General features: G+C 43.9%; 1 non-coding gene across 1 annotated transcript; it reads right to left on the bottom strand.

Moving 5' to 3' along the window:
* Positions 1–415: 415 nt before the first annotated feature.
* Trnat-cgu lies at positions 416–490 on the bottom strand. The gene has a single exon. It is a non-coding gene; the product is annotated as a tRNA-Thr (tRNA).
* Positions 491–18,886: the final 18,396 nt, after the last annotated feature.

Here is an 18,886-nt window from a genome sequence, read left to right as displayed (position 1 = left end):
AATGACAAAGGTCGCAGGTTCGAGTCTCGGACCGGCACACGGTTTTAATCTGCCAGGAAGTTTAATATCAGTGCGCACTCCACTGCCCAGTGAAAATTTCCTTCCTTCTCTTAGGGAGTTGATTTCCACATATTTTGAGGCGAAAAATGACAGCTCACACTGCGATGAGCAACAGGACGACGTTCTTGACATGCTTTGACACTGCTGACATCCTCCTGATGGTTCAGCTCTTCTCTAAGGACGTCATGGGCCTGTAACGAAATTGAACATGATGTACCCTTTGGAATGCAGCGGAACGACAATTTTTGCTCTGGTATTCAGGATGGAACTCAGTCGTTGTGAAATTAGAATTGTATTAATACCTTCAGCTGCTAACGGGCGTTGATATATATCAACGGGGACAGGTGAAAATGTATGCCCCGACCGGGACTCGAACCCAGGATCTCCTGCTTACGTGGCAGACGCTCTGTCCATCTGAGCCACCGAGGGCACAGAGGATAGAGCGACTGCAGGGACTGTCTCGCGCACGCCTCCCGCAAGACCCACATTCTCACCTTGTATGTCCACACACTACATTCGTAGTGTCTCTACCCAACACACTCATTACTCGTGGAAGACATTCTTACCGAGTCCCGTAAGAGTTCGGGGAGTAGGTGTCCATCCGCACAGAAGAAGGTCATGGCCGGTATTGCGAGAACTATATACTTATATGGATATGGTGTCTGTTCTTTCGCACATGCCCGAAAGGACAGACACCATATCCATATAAGTATACAGTCGTTGTGAGGTAAGTTGAGAAGCTACTTGATTGAGAACTAGCGGCGCCAGTTACGAAAACTAACAACGGCTGGGAGAGTGGTGTGCTGACCACAATCCCCTCCATAGCTGTTATCGGATGTGGATGACATGGCGGTCGGTTGGTATCTTTGGGTCTTCTAAGGCCTGTTCGGACGGAGTCCCGTTTTTTACATGGTGGAATTACTAGAGACTGTACAAACCATTCGACTACATTTGAAAGTGATCCAAAGCAGCAAAGGATGTTCATGCTTTTCCAGCCCTCCTGTGCCATTATCAACACGGGTGCGAAATTGACACATGTTTGAATAAAACGGCAGAGGTTTCCTCTAAGAACCCACAGTGCGGCAGCTCGTTTTGTATTACTGCGAAACAGGGGAGAGAGTATCACGGATATGATGAGCGAGTCTAAGCCTTAATCGTTAAAACAACGTTTTTCCTTGCGGCGAGATCATTTTTCATTCCCCAACGTTCTCCTCCGAATCCTAAAATATTTCATTGACGACCACCTACATGGAAAGAAATGATCATTGCAATAAAATAAGGGAAATCAGAGCTCTCACGGATGGATTTAAGTGTTCGTTTTTCCCGTGTAACCGGCCACGGTGGCCGAGCGGTTCTAGGCGCTTCAGTTTGGAACCACGCTGCTGCTAATGTCGCAGGTTCGAATCCTGCCTCGGGCGTGGAGGTGTCTGATGTCCTCAGGTTAGTTAGGTTTAAGTAGTTGTAAGTCTAGGGGACTGATGACCTCAGATTTAAATCCCATAGTGCTCAGAGCCATATGAACCATTTTCCCGTGTGCTGCCAAAGTGGAACGGTCGAAAATTAGTGTGATAGTGGTTCGATGCACTCTCTGCCAGGCACTTCAATGTGAATAGCAGAGTAGTCACGTAGTAGTAATGAAGTATGACAATTTTGTTGTGAGTTCGTTCTGGCATTTTTCTTAAACAGACTGCTTTTATGATACGAATACTTTTTGTTTTGTTTAAATAGTTATGAAATTTGCGAAGATCAAATGGTTCAAATGGCTCTGAGCACTATGGGACTCAACTGCTGAGGTCATTAGTCCCCTAGAACTTAGAACTAGTTAAACCTAACAACCTAAGGACATCACACACATCCATGCCCGAGGCAGGATTCGAACCTGCGACCGTAGCGGTCTCGCGGTTCCAGACTGCAGCGCCTAGAACCGCAAGGCCACTTAGGCCGGCTGCGAAGATGTTAGTGAGATTAACCACATCGCCCCAACCAAAGACAATTCGTCGTTTTATTTCTTTATCACCATTTCCTGTGTCACTGATCAGAAATCCTAGGTATTCACCATCATTCACTCCACTACTCCAGATCCTTTAACAACCTGTTAAGTCAAATTTGATCTAAACCTTGTCAATTAATAACTATTAGTTTGCTACTTTTAATGTTGATGTCTAGACCGAAATCTAACTTCACTCTGTAGAACTGTTCACTTGTTTCTTCCCTTCTTCCTGCAGTGCAGCCGGCCGATGTGGCCGAGCGGTTATAGGCGCTTCAGTCTGGAACCGCGCGAACGCTACGGTCGCAGGTTCGAATCCTGCCTCGGGCATTGATGTGTGTGATGTCCTTAGGTTAGTGATGTTTAAGTAGTTCTAAGTTCTAGGGGACTGATGACCTCAGATGTTAAGTCCCATAGTGCTCAGAGCCATTTATGACACATAGTTCAAGATATATTACTTCATAAATACTGAGGTGCGTGAAGAAATGCCGCATCGTACATGAAGTTTTAGTACATTTATTCTTTACTACTGAGACACTCCTGCAGTCGAGTCAATTTAAGGAAATTCCTGAGACCTGGGAGCTCAAATGGTCTAAGCACTATGGGACTTTACATCTGAGGTCATCAGTCCCCTAGACTTAGAACCACTTAAACCGAACGAACCTAAGGACATCACACACATCCATGCCCAACCTGGGAGCGCTTTCGACAGCTTCCAACTGTGAACCGCTGTAAGACGAAAACAATAGCCTTCCACAGAACTACGAAAAGGCGTTACCATAGAGACTTGTAGACACACGAAGCAGCTGCCCCCCGAGTATAGAAACTGTTAAATAATTTCAAAGATGTTTTCACGAATACATGAAAATGAAATTTTTTCGATATTACAATACAAATACAGTTAATTTTTAGTATTCGTCTATAATAGAAAGTTGACGAAATGAGGACACGGGCAATGCCGGGTTTGTCAGCTAGTAATGATATGAACTAGTGAAAATCGAATTTTTACAAATTGAATCTGCAGCTTGGACCGTACATCATGAATCGGATTAGCCATTTAGTAATGCAGATAACAAGATGTTTTGGAACAGCAAACTCGAGCACGTGTCGCAAGCTGGCCTTTTGCTACGCTACCAAAGGAAATTTTTAATCTAGGAAACAAATGGAGACAGGGACGCAGTGCTCCGCCAAGATATCTACATCTACATCAGAATCCGCAAGTCACCTAAGGGTGTGTGCCGGAGGCTACTTCTGGTACCACTAGCTAATCCCCCTCTACCCTGTTCCACTCGCGAATAGCGCTTGGGAAGAATGATTGTCGGTAAGCTTCCGATTAACGCTACCTTCTCGAATTTTCTCGTCGTGGTCATTTCGCGATATGTGTGTGGGTCGAAGTAATGTGTTGTCCGATTCTTCCCGGAAACTATTCTCACGAAATTTCAGTAGCAAACCTCTCCCTAATGCATAACGGCCCTCTTGTAGCCACTGGAATTTGTTGAGCTTCTCTGTGACGCTCTCGTGTCGATTAACGAACCCGTGTTGCAACGCACCTCTCTCCGCTATATCTTTTCTATCTCTTCTATCTCTCTCTGTCGTATGCAACAAGGATGCCACATTGATGAACAATACACAAGAATCAGTCGTACAAGTGTCTTGTAAGCCACTTCCTTCGTGGATGAGTTACATTGCCTCGAGATTCTTCATATGAATATCAGTCTGGCATCTGCTTCTCCTACTACACTCATGCTCATAAATTAAGGATAATGCTGATACATGGTGAAACAACGCTCTGGTGGGCGGTTTGCGGGTTTAAATCACCTCCGGGTACGACCATGCGGTGCATTTGACCTGCGGTCGTCGCACGGTGGCGCTGGCAGCAGTCCACGCACGCAGAAGTGTGTCGGTGCATGTCAGAGTACGGTGCAGCGAGTAGGTGTGCAGACGTTTTCAGACGTGCTAATGGTGACTGTGTGTTGAAAATGGCTCAAAGAACACATATTGATAACGTTATGAAGGGTAGAATACTAGGGCGACTGGAGGCTGGTCGAACACAGCAGGTCGTAGCACGGGCCCTCCCTGTGCCACAAAGTGTGATCTCAAGATTATGGCAACGATTCCAGCAGACAGGAAACGTGTCCAGGCGCTACAGTACGGGACGTCCACAGTGTACAATACCACAAGAACACAGATATCTCACCATCAGTGCCCGCAGGCGGCTACGGAAAGCTGCAGACAGCCTTTCTCGGGACCTTACCGCAGCCACTGGAACAGTTGTCTCCAGACACACAGTCTACAGACGACTGAACAGACATGCTTTATTCGCCCGGAGGCCTGCAAGGTGCCTTCCACTGACTCCTGGTCACGGGAGAGCCCGTAAAACCCGGTGTCAAGAACACAGTACATGGTCATTCGAACAGTGGTCCCAGGTTATGCTCACGGACGAGTCCAGGTGTAGTCTGAACAGTGATTCTCGCCGGGTTTTCATTTGGCGTGAACCAGGAACCAAATACCAACCCCTTAATGTCCTTGAATGGGACCTGTATGGAGATCGTGGTTTGATGGTGTGGGGTGGGATTATGATTGGTGCACGCGACACTTCAGGAGCCCCGACTGGTGCAAGAATGAAAGGCTATACCCCAGCAGCTGCTCGACAACCTGATCCAGAGTATGCCAATTCGTTGTGCGGCCTGTGTACGTGTGCATGGTGATCCTATCCCATATTGATGTCGAGGTACATGCGCAGGAAACAGTGGCGTTTTGTAGCACATGTCTTTCGGGACGGTTTTCTCAACTTATCACCAATACCGTGGACTTACAGATCTGTGTCGTGTGTGTTCCCTATGTGCCTATGCCATTAGCGCCAGTTTCTGCAATTATCGTTAATTTATGAGCATGAGTGTATTTGCTTTACGTGGTCATTCCGCTTTAAGTCGCTCTGGATAGTTAAACCTAGATAATTTACGGTAGATATTTTGTGGCCTCCAGCGAAAAATATCCCAGCACAGAATTCAACTATATTAAAAAATGGTTCAAATGGCTCTGAGCACTATGGGACTTAACATCTATGGTCATCAGTCCCCTAGAACTTAGAACTACTTAAACCTAACTAACCTAAGGACAGCACACAACACCCAGCCATCACGAGGCAGAGAAAATCCCTGACCCCGCCGGGAATCGAACCCGGGAACCCGGGCGTGGGAAGCGAGAACGCTACCGCACGACCACGAGATGTGGGCAACTATATTAAATTTTCTACAAAAGTATCCCGTTAATTTTTTTTCTGTAGGACTAACAGTTTGAGCATAGCGAGCGAGAGAACGTGAAAATCTCGCGATGGTTTATTAAGGCCAGCTGTAACACTGCTGATTGCATAAAACAACAGGGGTAGGAGCAATTGAATGACCTTGTACACATCTAATAATTTTGTATAGGCTCACGTCGAATGCGTAAATACGCCCCAGGTACGGGGCAAGTTAACACACCTGTAGGGCCACGTAATGCATATCATAGAGCACAATAAAGAGTAAAAAAACTGCCGACTGGCGTCCCGTTTGGCGATCGGTGTGCGCTTCTTATCTTGACACTGACGTCCAGTCTGCAAGGTACCTTACAGTCAATGGAAAGCAAGTATGCCGGTCACCCCTTGACAGGATTCACCTCCCAGACACTCCGTTGTGTGTCGACTGTGATGTAATGGATACAGACGAGCACCGCCTGATGTGCAGGTCGGCGAGAAGCGTCTGGTTCTTGGTGCGACTCCTTATCAGATACCTACTCAACTGCTCCTCTTTCCGGACGCGGGATACCTCCCGCAAACGAAGACGAACTCTGTGAGGTGGATTTGTGGACATGCAGCGCGCTACTTGTTTGCTCATGGCGAGAAAAGTATACTTGACTTCCGGACGTTCCTTAATGAACGCCATTGTGCAGTTGTCCGCAGTCCAAAATACAATTTTCCCCAATTTCCACTGCAATGTTTTCCTTAACCCATCCCTGAGCTGGGCAACGGCCTTGCCGCAGTGGATACACCGGTTCCCGTGAGATCACCGAAGTTAAGAGCTGTTGGGCGTGGCCGGCGCTTGGATGGGTGACCATCCAGCCGCCAAGAGCTGTTGCCATTTTCCGGGGCGCACTCAGCTTCGTGGTGCCAGTTGAGGAGGTACTCGACCGAATAATAGCGACTTCGGTCAAGAATACCATCTTACAAATGGGAGAGCAGTGTGCTGACCCCACACCCCTCCTATCCACATCCTCCTCGGGGAATGACACGGCGGTCGGATGTTCCCGGTAGGCCACTCGTGGCCTGAAGACGGAGTGCATCCCTGAGCTCGGGTGTTCCTGTCATCATGAAGAGTTGATCCCCGCATCTTCCACAGTTAGAACCGATATACTCACTGATAATCGGATACATCTTGCTGCGCCCTCCTCCTCGCGTGACGCCGGTTTCGTGATACTCTGTGTTATTAATGACAAAAATAAATAAATTAATTAAAATAACAGAAAAGGACGAAAAGAAAGATAAATAAGTAAGGATGTTCATTGTACCTATATGTTCCCTATGCTTTCCTTGGTTCCTGTCCTGGAAGGTGGGAACGGGACATGGTGGGCAGGCCTCAGGTTGCGACCCCTGCCCATGTTACCCCCACCCCTCTCTACGTGTGCATGGTGATCCTATCCCATATTGATGTCGAGGTACATGCGCAGGAAACAGTGGCGTTTTGTAACACATGTCTTTCGCCCCTCTCTTTGGGCGCCGGGAAGGTTCCTTAAAAAAAAAAAAATAAATAAATAAATAAAAATAAAAGCGGTTAGCGTTCGAGCCTCGTAAGACGAACGTGTATCAGGCAGAGATTGGACTCCCACTCAAATCTTCGTCTTTTGTAGTACAAGTGTACTGTGATATTCAAAAAATTTGCACCTACATGTTCTTGCTACACTAGCAAAATCTCACTGCTATGCAGGTTAACTAGCAGATGGGGCCTCCCTCTGTGTCTGCAGCTCGAAGTGTCGAAGTGCAAAGTAGCTCCGGGTAACTTACCAGACTGCATGTATAAGGGATTTCGCAAATCACAAGAGGCATGTATTTTGAGGAAAATTCTATGCGTTTCTTCATTTACTTGTCGATAGTTATAAATATATTTGATCTAATAATTAAATTTAACTAAAATAGCAGTTAGTCAAATAACATGAAATTCACTAAAATTTCATGCAAATACATGTGGATTTTTGAAAAGTTATACTACGTCTCAAATGTCATATAAATTAAATAATATAGCCAGTGATGAAAAAAATATACATTAAAAACTAAGTTTCATCAGGAATCAAACCGTCGCCTCATAGGCGTTCGTCTTACGTAGCTCTAAAACTAACAGCTTGACCACAATGAACTCTAAAGCCTAGTTTACACGACGACACTAGGTTGCAGGCAACTGCACTACCGGTCACTGCGCATGCGCGCCGCGCGTTTGCGCAACTCGTTCGAACTCGTTAGTGAAACTAAACGCTTTTGACGTGTTCCAACTTTGTCGGCACTAGTTGCATGAGTTTTGAGGTTATATGTGTTCGTAGAATGTAGACAAACTGAAATATGAAGTGGGGAACGGAGAATAATGTTCGCTTTTTGGATATCTATGCTTTGCATAGGTGTTTGTGGGATTTCAGTGATGCTGATTACAAAAATAAGCAACGTATTGCTGCCGCTGAGACCGTCATGTGCGATCATAACATAGACGGTTTGACAATATCTGAGCTGCAGGGCAAAATTTATTGAGTTAGGAGCACATATACAACTGAATTGAGAAAAATACAAGCAAGTGTTATTCTAGCTGTGGCAATGCTCTCGTCTACAAGACTAAAATCCCATCGTTCGAGTTGGCCAACTCTTTGTTAAAGAATTTGTTGACAGGAGGGAAGGCTTACAAATTCAAGAAGCTGCAGTCTTTATTAAACATTCATCTATTTAAAACGTCGCTGCAGTGCTCCCTATTCACATATGTTAGAATTTTGAAATATTGCCACTGTAAAGATCTATCTTCAAGAGTGTAGTTTCCAAACCATTCTCTTCTTAATGCAGCCTGCTTCGAGTAATTATTCTTGCTAATGTTAATAATTATTACTGTTAATGTTAATGATTATTGGTGTTAATGAAATAGCGTCATCACCCACTAAAACTGTATCTTATAGCATGCTGAGTGTTCTAGATTGTAATGCAAGCATTATGATATGTAATTTCAGTTCTGGCGACAGTGCTTCATGCATTGCAGCACCTTTATTCTACATCGCCTAATTAACTCTATTTAAAAGAAACGAGAACAGTTCTGGTGACATTCTAAGATAATTAAAAGAACTTCTTGGATCTTCCGTTATAAATTATTTCAGCAACGGAGCTGACGTCTTATCTTCATCCAGTCACGAATCGAAACACGTTTCTTATTTATTTCTTATGCAGCGATTCCAAGCAACAAGCTTTAACTCCATCACAACTCGTGCGATGTGCAGCTGCCAAAACATTCATTTCAGACACGACTCAGGGACCCACCAAACGAGGAAACTGAAGTGTATACTGGTGTCGCCGTGTCTACAGTCATATACGAAACCACTTGCGTGCAACTCATTCCACGTAACGAGTGGCGCAACCCAGTGTCGTCGTGTAAACTAGGCTTCATAACCAGCACCTACGCACAGATATGTCTGGTACATAACAGATGCGTAAAACTTCTCTTGCGATTATCTCGGGATTGCTAGAGTATTGCACCTTACTACTTGCACATTTTGTTGTTTTAATTGCCAACTAAACGTGTACAAAGTTTTAAGTAAATATGTGATTCCAACGACGTGACCACCCCTTGTGACGAGTGTGCTATCTTCTAGCAGGAGTTACGCCGAGCGTACGGGGGGGGGGATAAAAGTCTGCTGCAGTGTGCTACCACCTGGTGGCACTGACGTAAACTTCTAGTTGAGTGGCAAGGGCTAGCTGCGAACATCGCGAACCGTGCATGTTGTTCATCAAATCCATATGTATTTGGCCTCTAAGGCAAATAAGTCATGCGAGTTGCGCATGCACAAATGCCCCCTAAAATGTGCACAACTGAAGGTGTGTTCGCGACCCTGATGCCAAGTTTCACGGAGTCTAGAGGAGCACTAGCGCGGTAGATTACACGCTGTATCTTTCAGCTTGCAGCATCCACGTTAGGTTTAATAGCATTCGAAGAAAAATAACCAATAAATCTTCGAGATGTCGGAAGACAGGGTGTTCATGTGCTCTTAAACAGCAGCCGCCACTGGTCATTACTGTTTGGTTCCCGTTAGGAAGGTTGTTGACGATCACTGAAAACGGACTTGCAAAGAGCTGAAACGTAGTAGACAGAGTTTTTACTTCTTGGAACCTGCACTCAAACTGCTTACGAAGATTTTGTCGGATTTGCAGAAATTCAGATAGACTAATATCTAGAGTGTGCATGTGCCATAACTTTACAATATGCAGTGTTTCAGCCAGCAGTCGATTCGTCCGCATATCCAGTGGGGCCGCGCGGAGTAGCCGTGCGGTCTTAGGCGTCTTGTCACGGTTCGCACTGCTCGCCCCGTCGGAGGTTCGAGTCCTCCTTCGGGCATGGGTGTATATGTTACTCTTAGCGTCAGTTAGTTTAAGTTAGATCAAGTAGTGCTTAAGCCAAAGGACCGATGACCTCAGCAGTTTGATCCCATAGTCCTTACCACAAATGTCCAAATTTCCGGATTCAGTGACGTTTTGAAGCCTTTTATTCTATAGTATGTACCTGTTACGATGAGGTCCTTGCCATGGAGTGAGGTATTTAAATCACTCAAGTGACCTGTTAAATTGCCAAGGAAAGAAAACTCACAAATCCAGATTTTTTTTCTTGCAACTGAGGAACAGTCTGATTCTGATTATTCATGAATAATGCTATTTCATCTCTTAACTCAAAGAATCGATCTAACACCTAATCCTTGCTCAGCCAGCGCACATTACACTGATAAGGGAGATCACCATAATGACTGTCCGCCCCTGGTAGCTGGGTGGTCAGTGCGACAGAATGACAATCCTAAGGGCCCGGGTTCGATTCCCGGCTGGGTCGAAGATTTCCTCCGCTCAGGGACTGGGTGTTGTGTTGTCCTAATCATCTCCATTTCATCCCCATCGACGCGCCAGTCGCCGAAATGGCGTCAAATCGAAAGACTTGCACCAGGCGAAAGGTCTACCTGTCGGAAGGCCCTAGTCACACATTTACATTTACGATACCGACTGCCACATTCTTCAACAAAAATTTTAAGCTGTCTCTGTCTAAGGCCTGTTGACTGGATGGAATTTGTAACTTGTACTACTGTATACATAACATTCTTAAGTTTTATGTACCTGATGCATAGATTATCTTGATGAAGAACGCAATGTACAGGAATGAGATCACGTTTTGCAACAGAACCACGTTTCATGTGTTTCCTCATCCATGTCATTAATCCAGCATTGACACCTACGACAGACAGAACCCTATGTGTTGCAATAGAAACAAGCTCATTCCAACTCAGGCCAGCGTTTTCATCAGCTCTTTCAACACCTTTGAAAACCTTCAACGCCGTGGTGATGCCCTTAAAGAGAACTAAATCCAGTTATTCCTCTGTGATATTCAACTTGTCATCGACGTCCCTAATGAAAATTGCTAATTGCACAGTCTCACTTGGGGGAGGGTACCAAACAGCAAGGCCATCGGTCCCATCGGATTAGGGAAGAATCGAAAAGGAATTCGGCAGTTCCCTTTCAAATGAATCATACCGCCATTTGCCTGAAGCGTTTTAGGGAAATCATGGAAACCTAAATCAGGATGGCCAGACGCGGGTTGGTTCAAATGGCTCTGAGCACTATGCGACTTAACTTCTGAGGTCATCAGTCGCCTAGAACTTAGAGCTAATTAAACCTAACTAACCTAAGGACATCACACACATCCATGCCCGAGGCAGGATTCGAACCTGCGACCGTAGCGGTCACGCGGTTCCAGACTGAAGCGCCTTTAACCGCACGGCCACACCGGCCGGCGCCAGACGCGGGTTTGTAACGTCATCCTCCCTAACTTGAGTCCAGTGTGCATCTGCGCCATCTCCCTCGGTAACACCTTGTTCCTCTTGGACATATATGAACCATTTTGTGAACAAGTTGCATAATAGTCTTAGGAAACGAAGTTACTCTTTTACTGTTGTATACCAGATGTGGCCACATTTCTTCAGCGGCCATCTCAGTCAGTTATTTCGCAAAGTCTCCGTCAGTAAACGGTCTCTTGGCTATATGAAGAGCTATTCTGAGGCAGAAACGGACGGATGCTTCGCTTCTCTGTTAGTCTTCCCTATCACCAAGTTCTTTTAATTCTGATATTACTCATCACGTTCTTCTCCTTGATATTTCACATATTCATTTGCGTGGTACACAGAGTAATGACGTTGCAAATTACATTTCTTAATATTCTGTACTTTGCTATTTAGTAAACACTTAGCAACTTCACTCCATCGCACAAATATAAAAACATTTACCCATACTGACAGAAAAACTGGCTGCTTCATTTTACTTGAGCTCGCCATGTTATTGTCATAGTGAAGTTGCTAAGTGTTTACTAAATAACAAAGTACAGAATACTAAGAAATGTAATTTGCAACGTCATTACTCTGTGTACCACGCAAATGAATGCTTGCGCCATCATCTGACTGACTGAAGCCTCCAGTTCCGTAGTCAAAGCACCGTTTCTGTTGGCAGCCAGCTCCCGCCTGGCGTCGCACGAACTGACAGGCGTGTTCTTCGTTTCGATACGTCACACCACATGATATTGCAGTGCCTGTGTTCAGAAATGCGATATAAAGTTCCTTCGGAAGCTTATTGCGAACTGTCGCCTTACCATTGCGATATACGAGCACGGTTCACGACGAGAGGTGTCGTTGCCATCAGCCATGTGTCTACAACCTGCACTCGTACCTTCGTTATGTATTTTCCCATATAGGGGAGACATTTTAAGTGAAGGTCGCTTGCCCGGTTTCAGCGGATAAATACGATACTGCGGTGCCTGTGTTGTTCAGAAGTGGGATGCAAAACTCCTTCGGACATGCACTGCAATATCGCGTTTACCCGCTGAAACCGGGCAAGCAGCTTTCAATTAACATGTCTCCCCTGTAAGGCAATATACAGAAGTTTGTGTCTGGCCACGAGTCGTGCTTGGAAAGCCTAATGCCAAGATGACTGCTCGCAAATCTGGATTCGAGTCCCAGTCTGGCACAAATTTTCATTGTCGTCATTCCATTATATAGCTGATTATTATCCATATTCGCAACTGCAAGTACGTTTCATGCCACCTGAATCTGCCCTCCTTTGTATTAGGTGCTTCAAATTTGGTGTCTTTTTCTGCGCATGCGCAAAGTTCCGAAGAGTGGCAATATATGGCAGAGTCGTAGCGAACCATCAAAATGGCATCTGCGAAACATGCTGCAATTAAATTATTGGTTTCAGAAAAAAAAAAATTGGTGGACATCCATTAACGTTTGTGAGCAGTGTATGCTAATGACACAGTTGATCAAAGTAATGTTGTGTGATGGGTAAAAATAGTTAAAGCGTCGGGCAGTACAGAAACTGAGCTCCATTATCGGGTACGTTTGGGATCCCCTGACACAGCCACTGCGCCCGACATGGTGAATCTCACAGATACCATTATTCGTGCAAATTGGCGGACTACTACTCGAGAATTGGCTCTACAGTTATCAGTGAACATTGGAAGTACTTGTACAAAGACTGAGAGTCTTGGATATTCAAAAGTGTAGTCAACATGGGCTCAACGAATTCTCACAACAGACCACAAGATTCTAGGAAACGCCCCTCCATCTGAACTGTTGGGTCAGTATGAGGCCAATGGAGAGGCCTTTCTGCCACGGGTTGTTGCAAGTGGGGTTGGATATCATGGCTTCACCCATCCTATACATCAGACTTGGCACCTTTGAACTTCATCGGTTTTGACACTTAATAATTCTCTATGTGGGACACACTTTGAAGCTGATGAAAGCATTATTTATGCCGTGAAATGATGGCTACAAGCACAAGACAAGAGCTTTCACCAACAGAGCAAATATGGTCTTACACAGTCTGGTGTAAGGCCATATGAACATGACAGAAACTGTGCACAAGGAGCATCCAGATAGTAAGTTCTGATGAAAAATAAGGAAAACAAAAGAATCACTAAGCAAGAAGTACTTTTGGGAATACTTACATAGATTCACTGACTACTTCTCAACACAGTCACCTTTCTTGTTGAGGCATTTATGGTAATAGTGCACCATCAATTGCATGCCCATATCATAGGAATTTTCCCCCAAAGTCCAGAGCCATGAAGTCCCTTCAGGCTCCACCTCAGCATCGTTTTGGAAGTGTTTTCCTGCCAAAACACACTTCTTGAGATGGAAGAGGTGAAAGTCACTTGGGGCAAGTTCAGGGCTGTAGGGTGGATGCTTGAAGATATCCCACCCAAACTGCTTCAACATATTTCATGTAGAATTGGCTGTGTGGGTCTTGAATTGCCATGCACAAGTTTAATTCTTTTTGTCAACACCTCATTTCTCCTCGGATTTTTCACTGTCTGGCAATACCAGTTGGCATATATGGTCTTCCCCACTCCCCACTCACCCACACGTAAGAACTTGCACAGGAGGACATCACATCAATCCCAGAAGACAGAGCACATGATTTTTTTGGACAGAGACTGTCTGCTTGAATTTGGTGTTCACAGGTGCTAATGTCACCAAAGTATGGATTGTTGTTTTGTTTCTGGTGTGGCATGTTACACCCATGCTTCAACCCCAGTGACAACACGATTGAGAAACTCATCACCTGTCTCTGAAGGATTGTTAGCGCTGTGGCCAGACGTTTGATTTTGTTCCCTCGGCATCCGTATTGCACTCATTTTGTGAAAACAAATCCACCAGGAGACACAATTTCATGCAACAGCAAGCGAGACATCTGGGGAGAGGGGGGGGGGGGGGGGGGGGGAATGGGAAGAGAGTTCTGAAATTGTGAAGTGTCGGTTGTGCAAAATTGCTTGCCACACATTTTCCATCAGTTCTGGTGTTACCAGGGGCAGGCAGCCACTGAAAATTGGTTCATCTTTCAGCAAACTGCTCGCGCCATCATCTGACAATATTGTCACTCACAATGTCGTGTCCATACATGTGGCACAGTTGCTGATAGATCTCTCATGGAGATTATTTTGAGTGTGCAAAAATCATATAACTGCACGACTCTTGCAGCTGGCAGGAGACACAGCCATTTTATCCCATCACTGTCCAGTAATGACTGCTGTCACGAGACTGAAATTGCACTGCGTTATTCCCACATATCTCCTCTCTACTCTTGGACATGCACATTGCTATCTGACTGCTCACCCATTTCTGGACACAATCAGAACTTACTTTCTGGATGCAACTCGTAGAAAAATAATATCGTACACATAAAAGAATGTTGATTGATACAGCCACCAAAGTCTCTCAAGAATAAATATGTCCTGAGACGCAATTGTGCGATATTATTTATTGAATTACTTTGGTAATAAACACACTCACGAGAAACAGAATTAGACACTTATTTAGAAGCATGAACAACCCCTTTTGAACTGATGATAATGTTGATGCCCACAGGACACAAAAGCATTGAGGAATCATCCTGACCCATCAACACTAACTGTGCCCACGACGCACTGGTTTTATTTTTTTGTTCTGCTATGTGTCGTTGTTGTTGTGGTCTTCAGTCCTGAGACTGGTTTGATCCAGCTCTCTACGATTTTTACCCTCCACGCTGCCCTCCAGTACCAAATTGGTGATCCCTTGATGCCTCAGAACATGTCCTACCAACCAATCCCTTCTTCTAGTCAAGTTGTGCCACAAACTCCTCTTCTCCCCAATTCTGTTCAATACCTCCTCATTAGTTATGTGATCTACCCGTCTAATCTTCAGCATTCTTCTATAGCACCACATTTCGAAAGCTTCTATTCTCTTCTTGTCTAAACTATTTATCGGCCATGTTTCACTTCCATACATGGCTACACTCCATACAAATACTTTCAGAAACGACTTCCTGACACTTAAATCAATACTCGATGTTAACAAATTTTCATCTTCAGAAACGCTTTCCTTCCCATTGGCAGTCTACATTTTATATCCTCTCTACTTCGACCATCATTAGTTATTTTTCTCCCCAAATAGCAAAACTCCTTTACTTCTTTAAGTGTCTCATTTCCTTAAATTTTCTAACCTACCTGCCTGATTAAGGGATCTGACATTCCACGCTCCAATCCATAGAACGCCAGTTTTCTTTCTCTTGATAATGATGTCCTCTTGAGTAGTCCCTGCCCGGAGATCCGAATGGGGGACTATTTTACCTCTGGAATATTTTACCCAAGAGGACGCCATCATCATTTAATCATACAGTAAAGCTGCATGCCCTCTGGAAAAATTATGGCTGTAGTTTCCCCTTGCTTTCAGATATCCTAAGGATTTCAGCTCAGTGGCTCAGTGAATAAATGTGAGACCACAAACCCAAAGGTCTGGGGTTTGGTTCCAAGTCAGCACTAGCACTTTTTTCTGTCAGTTATTGCTTCTTTCACCTACGGCAATTATTTGTTAATGTGAGAAATTCCAAGCTGCACTGTGATTTATAGTTCACATTAAACTGTAGGTCTCAAAAATGAAGGAAGTTTAGAGGTTAACATCCCGTCAATGACTAGATCATTTGAAATGGAACACAAGCTCAGACTGGGGACAGAAACGAGGTTGCCCATGTGCTTTTCAAAGAAATCGTTCTGACATTTGCCCTAAGTAATTTAGTATAACTGCGGAAAAACTAAATCTGTAAGGCTGGATGTGTATTTGAACAGCCATGCTCCTGAATGTGAGTTCATTCTCTCACCACAGCACCATCTCACTCTGTAGGTTTCCTGCAACAGGCTGGGTAAGCCAGTTTAAACGGCAGAGGAAGGCAAAAGGATACCATCTGGAATATCAGATTTGCAGAACTATAGACCTATATCTCTAACGTCGATTGGTTGTAGAATTTTGGAACACGTATTATGTTCGAGTATAATGACTTTTCTGGAGACTAGAAATCTACTCTGTAGGAATCAGCATGAGTTTCAAAAAAGACAATTGTCTGAAACCCAGCTTGTGCTATTCGTCCACGAGACTCAGTGGGCCATAGGCGTGAGTTCCCAGGTGGATGCCGTGTTTCTTGACTTCGCAACGCGTTTGACACAATTCCCCACAGTCGTTTAATGAACAAAGAGCATATGGACTATCAGACCAATTGTGTGATTGGATTGAAGAGTTCCTAGATAACGGAATGCAGCATGCCCTTCTCAATGGAGAGAAGTCTTCCGAAGTAAGAGTGATTTCAGGTGTGCCGCAGGGGAGTGTTGTAGGACTGTTGCTATTCACAATATATATAAATGACCTTGTGGATAACATCGGAAGTTGATTGAGGCTTTTTGCGGATGATGCCGTGGTATATCGAGAGGTTGTAACAATGGAAACTTGTACTGAAATACAGGAGGATCTGCAATGAACTGACACATGGTGCTGGGAATGGCAATTGAATCTCAATGAAGACAAGTGTAATGTGCTGTGAATACATAGAAAGAAAGATCCTTTATCATTTAGCTACAATATAGCAGGTCAGCAACTGGAAGCAGTTAATTCCATAAATTATCTGGGAGTAGGCATTAGGAGTGATTTGAAATGGAATGGCCATATAAAATTAATCGTTGGTAAAGCAGATGCCAGACTGAAATTCATTGGAAGAATCCTAAGGAAATGCAGTCCAAAAACAAAGGAAGTAGGTTACAGTACACTTGTTCGCCCACTGCTTGAATACTGCTCACTGGTGTGGAATCCGTACCAGGTAGGGTTGATAGAAGAGATAGAGAAGATCCAACAGAGAGCAGCACGCTTCATTACAGGATCATTTAGTAATTGTGAAAGCATTACGGAGATGATAGATAAACTCCAGTGGAAGACTCTGCAAGAGAGACGTTCAGTAGCTCAGTATGGGCTTTTGTTGAAGTTTCGAGAACATACCTTCACCGAGGAGTCAAGCAGTATATTGCCCCCTCATACGTATATCTCACAAAGAGACCATAAGGATAAAATCAGAGAGATTAGAGCCCACACAGAGGCATATCGACAATCTTTCTTTCCACGAACAATACGAGACGAGACTGGAATAGAAGGGAGAACCGATAGAGGTACTCAAGGTACTCTCCACCACACACCATCAGGTGGCTTGTGGAGTATGGATGTAGATGTGGATGTAGATCACATTGCCTTGCAATGCACTGCCATGTTCAAGTCAGCCTTCAGTTTGATGACAGCTTTGAATATCCTGAAAACCACTAACGTGATTAAAATCTTCAATCGTCACTGGTGAACTATGTAACGCTAGTGATAAATGCAATAGAGAAATTTGGAGAGGAATTTGTTATTGTTAAACACAGAATTCTAGTTCAGTAACTGAACAAAGGTAACATATGAACCATTTTAATAAAAATTTGCTCAGTTTCTTTATATCTCAAAACATGAGATTTGCTCAGTAATGAGTACTAGGTTTCATTAAGCACCAATCTTGGAATCAGTATACAGATTTCATAATGAACATTTTTGAAATTATTATTTATTGACTTTTTGGATTTAAAAGTAAAGGATAAATTTTGCAGATGGGTGTTTGGATTACTGATCCCAAATTCCCCAAAATATGTCAGTAACTACTGCAGTCATATTCTTATGTTGCTGTGTGTTATTATATTTAACAAGCACACAGTCTTGTCAAAAGGAACTAATTGGTGCATTTATCAAAATATTTTAGTGACGTGCAGAGTCAATAAAATGACTAGAGAGCCTAAAACTTGTCATTTATATCTGTAAACAGCTGTGTTAGTTCAGAACTGATATTCCTGTTTCTAATAAGGTACATTAAGCACTGCAAATCATATTTTATTTTATGTAAAAGTATAGTTGTAATATATATTGACGGAGGTGCTGGAAACAAGAGATTTGCAATGAGATATATGAACAAAGCAGAGATGTTAGTTGCATACTGATGCAGATAAATTATACAGGGCATCCCACTCAAACCACCCTAATTTCAAAGACCCAGGAAAAAAAACCCATAGTAGATATGTCAATGAAAAATGCACCACATTATAGAGCATCTCAAAGAATTTAGGTATCTATCATCAAGAAACATCTACATGTGGACCACTTGTAGCACGAAGAATATCGAGTACCATATACATTCAATTTCTTGCCAAGTTCTTTGTAACATTTCCTCTGTTATTGTTGCAACTGCATTAGCAATATGATGTCGCAACCTAGGAATATCGTCCACTTTGGTTGCATACACATGGTCCTTCACGAATCCCCACATGAAGAAACAAATCAACGTAATGTGGGATGAACATGGTGGCCAGGCAATGGGTCCTCCACGTCCAATCCAATGATTGGGAAATTTACTATCCAGGAATTTGCGAACAGCCATTGACCAATGCAGCAGAGCTCCATCTTGTTGAAAAATTATGTTGGGTTGCAAATCTTGTATCTGAGGGTACACAAACTGCTCCAACATGTCCAGATACACTGACCCATTCACTATTTGTTCCACAAAGAAGAACGGCCCAACAATCCTGTCGTGCATTAGCCCACACCAGACATTTAGTTTAGGGCTATCACAAACATGTTCAATGACAATGTGCACATTTTGCGAACCCCAAACCCGAACGTTATGCCTATTAACCCTTCCTGATAGATGAAAGGTTGCCTCAT

Source organism: Schistocerca americana, chromosome 1 (assembly GCF_021461395.2).
Source record: "Schistocerca americana isolate TAMUIC-IGC-003095 chromosome 1, iqSchAmer2.1, whole genome shotgun sequence".
Lineage (NCBI taxonomy): Eukaryota > Metazoa > Arthropoda > Insecta > Orthoptera > Acrididae > Schistocerca > Schistocerca americana.
The sequence above is the reverse complement of the archived record's forward strand: the minus strand, read 5'-3'. Positions and strand labels throughout refer to the sequence as shown.